We start from the raw sequence: 5,485 nt of genomic DNA, 5'->3' as shown, positions 1-5,485 counted from the left end.
TCCAAAATTAAACTTTTTTTGTTTGATTTCAACAAAAATTGAATATATGGGGTTCTTTGATATGCTGAATCTAACCATGTATTTTGATTTTGGACATTGGACCATAATAGGTAAATTAAAAAAATTCAAGTTCTTAGACCACATTCTTTCTGTGTCAGAAACCTATGCTGTGTCAAATATTTAATCACAATCCAAATTCAGAGCTGTATCAAGCTTGAATGTTGTGTCCATACTTGCCCCAACTGTTCAGGGTTCGACCTCTGCGGTCGTATCAAGCTGCGCCCAGCGAAGCATTTTATTTGTTATTATCTTAGATATCATTATAATATCTAATATCTAATGCTATTAATTATGATTTTAACCTTATTTTACATGATTTTCAAAGCATCAATAAATACAGGTGAGCGACACAGGCTCTTGAGAGCCTCTAGTTTATAGAACCCTCAAATTTTTTGCGTTCGTATTATGTTATGGAGATGTTGGCGTCCGGAGACATTTTGGTTTGTAGACTATAAATTGAGTATTAGTGTATGGATCTGTATGAAATTTTAGCACAAGGTTCCATACCACAATAGGAGGGTTGGGATTGATTTTGAGGGTTATTGTCGTAGCTGTTTTGTAATTCGGGGCCAACAAAAACAATTATTTTTCTGGTTCACAGACAATAACTTTAGTATAAGAGTATAGATCTCTATGATATTTTACCACAAGGTTCTATACTTCAAAGGGAAGGTTGGATTTGATTTTGGGGGTCATGGCCCAAACCGTTTAGGAATTCGGGATTTTCTGCCTTACGGACACTTATTGAGTATAAGTCTATGGATTGCTATTGTATTGTGCCACAAGGTGTTATACCATAAAAGGAAGGTTGGGATTGATTTTAGGGGTTATGACACATTGGTATGACGTTGGCGTCGTCGTCGTCCGAAGACACATTAGTTTTCGCACTCTAACTTTAGTTTAAGTGAATGGATCTCTTTGAAATTTTACCATAAGGTTCAATACCACAAAAGGAAGGTGGGGATTGATTTTGGGGGCTATGGTACCAACAGTTAAGGAATAAGGGGCCAAAAATAAGCATTTTCTAGTTTCCAGACAATAACTGTGGAACGGTGTATGGATCTCTCTGAAATTATACTACATTTTTCCATACCACAAAGGGATGGTTAGGATTTGCTTTGGGGGGTTATGGCTCAAACCGTTTAGGAATTAGGGGCAAAAAAGGGGGAAAAACAAGGTTGTCTGGTTAATGGACAAATACTTTAGTACAAAACATAATTTAAAGCAGTGTAAGGGAGATAAATCAAATACATCATTGAAATTATCTCCCTTACACTGCTTTTAAATTATGTATAAAGTAATGATTAATGAACAATTAAGATAATTTAAAACAGTGTAAGGGAGGTAATCCAAATACAAGGTTCTGGTTACTTCCCTTACACTGCTTTTAAATTATGTTTAAAGAAATACATATTTATAAAGGAAGACCAGTAAAAATATCTGCAAATGTTGCATCCATATGAAAGATTTGACACTATATTTTAAATTCTATTATAAAATTGATTAAGATAGCACTATGGTAAATTTAAATGGGTAATTATGGTTGCAAACTCCATTGGAAATTTGATTGAGATTATGACCATATCTTGAGGGAAAGAATTTTTTTGGGGAAAAAAGGGGGGGTGGGGGGTAAAAAGAAATTGTGGGGGTTCAATTTTTTCTCATTTCAGATGTCAGAAATTAAAAAGAATTATTCTTCAAATATTATTTTTTTTTCAAATTTCAAATATTGAAAAATTTCAAGAAGTAATCTTTAATTGCACAGTATGGCGCATTAGATTTGTAAAATCTTTGACCACATTTATTTATTTGTTATGCCAAATCTAACCGTGTATTTAGATTTTCAAATTGGTCTACATTAAGGTCCAAAGGGTCCAAAATTAAACTTTGTTTGATTTTAACAAAAATTGAATATATGAGAATCTTTGATATGCTGAATCTAAAAATGTATTTAGATTGTTGATTTTTGGCCCAGTTTTCAAGTTGGTCCAAATTGGGGTCCAAAATTTAACTTTGTTTGATTTCAACAAAAATTGAATATATGGGGTTCTTTGATATGCTGAATCTAACCATGTATTTAGATTTTTTATTTGTGTACCCCGCTATCAAATTGGTTCATATTGAGGTCAAAAGGGTCCAAAATTAAACTTCGTTTGATTTCATCAAAAATTGAATTATTGGGGTTCTTTGATATGCCAAATCTAACCGTGTATTTAGATTTTTAATTTTGGGTCCTGTTTTTTTAAATTTGTCTACATTAAGGTCCAAAGGGTCCAAAATTAAACTTAGTTTGATTATAACAAAAATTGAATTATTGGGGTTCTTTGATATGCTGAATCTAAACATGTGTTTAGATTTTTGATTATGGGCCCAGTTTTCAAGTTGGTCCAAGTTGGGGTCTTAAATTAAACTTTGTTTGATTTCAACAAAAATTGAATATATGGGGTTCTTTGATATGCTAAATCTAAACATGTATTTAGATTTTAGATTTTTGGCCCAGTTTTCAAGTTGGTCCAAATTGGGGTCCAAAATTAAACTTTGTTTGATTTCAACAAAAATTGAATATATGGGGTTCTTTAATATGCTGAATCTAACCATGTATTTAGATTTTTTATTTGTGGGCCCGCTATCAAATTGGTTCATATTGAGGTCAAAAGGGTCCAAAATTAAACTTTGTTTGATTTCATCAAAAATTGAATTATTGGGGTTCTTTGACATGCCAAATCTAACCGTGTATTTAGATTTTTAATTTTGGGTCCCGTTTTTTAAATTGTCTACATTAAGGTCCAAAGGGTCCAAAATTAAACTTAGTTTGATTTTAACAAAAATTGAATTCTTGGGGTTCTTTGATATGCTGAATCTAAACATGTGTTTAGATTTTTGATTATGGGCCCAGTTTTCAAGTTTGTCCAAGTTGGGGTCCAAAATTAAACTTTTTTTGTTTGATTTCAACAAAAATTGAATATATGGGGTTCTTTGATATGCTGAATCTAACCATGTATTTTGATTTTGGACATTGGACCATAATAGGTAAATTAAAAAAATTCAAGTTCTTAGACCACATTCTTTCTGTGTCAGAAACCTATGCTGTGTCAAATATTTAATCACAATCCAAATTCAGAGCTGTATCAAGCTTGAATGTTGTGTCCATACTTGCCCCAACTGTTCAGGGTTCGACCTCTGCGGTCGTATCAAGCTGCGCCCAGCGAAGCATTTTATTTGTTATTATCTTAGATATCATTATAATATCTAATATCTAATGCTATTAATTATGATTTTAACCTTATTTTACATGATTTTCAAAGCATCAGTAAATACAGGTGAGCGACACAGGCTCTTGAGAGCCTCTAGTTTATAGAACCCTCAAATTTTTTGCGTTCGTATTATGTTATGGAGATGTTGGCGTCCGGAGACATTTTGGTTTGTAGACTATAAATTGAGTATTAGTGTATGGATCTGTATGAAATTTTAGCACAAGGTTCCATACCACAATAGGAGGGTTGGGATTGATTTTGAGGGTTATTGTCGTAGCTGTTTTGTAATTCGGGGCCAACAAAAACAATTATTTTTCTGGTTCACAGACAATAACTTTAGTATAAGAGTATAGATCTCTATGATATTTTACCACAAGGTTCTATACTTCAAAGGGAAGGTTGGATTTGATTTTGGGGGTCATGGCCCAAACCGTTTAGGAATTCGGGATTTTCTGCTTTACGGACACTTATTGAGTATAAGTCTATGGATTGCTATTGTATTGTGCCACAAGGTGTTATACCATAAAAGGAAGGTTGGGATTGATTTTAGGGGTTATGACACATTGGTATGACGTTGGCGTCGTCGTCGTCCGAAGACACATTAGTTTTCGCACTCTAACTTTAGTTTAAGTGAATGGATCTCTTTGAAATTTTACCATAAGGTTCAATACCACAAAAGGAAGGTGGGGATTGATTTTGGGGGCTATGGTACCAACAGTTAAGGAATAAGGGGCCAAAAATAAGCATTTTCTAGTTTCCAGACAATAACTGTGGAACGGTGTATGGATCTCTCTGAAATTATACTACATTTTCCATACCACAAAGGGATGGTTAGGATTTGCTTTGGGGGGTTATGGCTCAAACCGTTTAGGAATTAGGGGCAAAAAAGGGGGAAAAACAAGGTTGTCTGGTTAATGGACAAATACTTTAGTACAAAACATAATTTAAAGCAGTGTAAGGGAGATAAATCAAATACATCATTGAAATTATCTCCCTTACACTGCTTTTAAATTATGTATAAAGTAATAATTAATGAACAATTAAGATAATTTAAAACAGTGTAAGGGAGGTAATCCAAATACAAGGTTCTGGTTACTTCCCTTACACTGCTTTTAAATTATGTTTAAAGAAATGCATATTTATAAAGGAAGACCAGTAAAAATATCTGCAAATGTTGCATCCATATGAAAGATTTGACACTATATTTTAAATTCTATTATAAAATTGATTAAGTTAGCACTATGGTAAATTTAAATGGGTAATTATGGTTGCAAACTCCATTGGAAATTTGATTGAGATTATGACCATATCTTGAGGGAAAGAATTTTTTTGGGGAAAAAAGGGGGGTGGGGGGGGGGGGTAAAAAGAAATTGTGGGGGGGTCAATTTTTTCTCATTTCAGATGTCAGAAATTAAAAAGAATTATTCTTCAAATATTATTTTTTTTTCAAATTTCAAATATTGAAAAATTTCAAGAAGTAATCTTTAATTGCACAGTATGGCGCATTAGATTTGTAAAATCTTTGACCACATTTATTTATTTGTTATGCCAAATCTAACCGTGTATTTAGATTTTCAAATTGGTCTACATTAAGGTCCAAAGGGTCCAAAATTAAACTTTGTTTGATTTTAACAAAAATTGAATATATGGGGTTCTTTGATATGCTGAATCTAAACATGTATTTAGATTTTTTATTTTTGGCCCAGTTTTCAAGTTGGTCCAAATTGGGGTCCAAAATTAAACTTTGTTTGATTTCAACAAAAATTGAATATATGGGGTTCTTTGATATGCTGAATCTAACCATGTATTTAGATTTTTTATTTGTGTACCCCGCTATCAAATTGGTTCATATTGAGGTCAAAAGGGTCCAAAATTAAACTTCGTTTGATTTCATCAAAAATTGAATTATTGGGGTTCTTTGATATGCCAAATCTAACCGTGTATTTAGATTTTTAATTTTAGGTCCTGTTTTTTTAAATTTGTCTACACAAAGGTCCAAAGGGTCCAAAATTAAACTTAGTTTGATTATAACAAAAATTGAATTCTTGGGGTTCTTTGATATGCTGAATCTAAACATGTGTTTAGATTTTTGATTATGGGCCCAGTTTTCAAGTTGGTCCAAGTTGGGGTCTTAAATTAAACTTTGTTTGATTTCAACAAAAATTGAATAT

This window comes from Mytilus californianus, unplaced genomic scaffold (assembly GCF_021869535.1).
Source record: "Mytilus californianus isolate M0D057914Y unplaced genomic scaffold, xbMytCali1.0.p SCAF_7, whole genome shotgun sequence".
In the NCBI taxonomy this organism is placed as follows: Eukaryota; Metazoa; Mollusca; class Bivalvia; order Mytilida; family Mytilidae; genus Mytilus; species Mytilus californianus.
Note: the sequence above shows the minus strand (reverse complement) of the source record.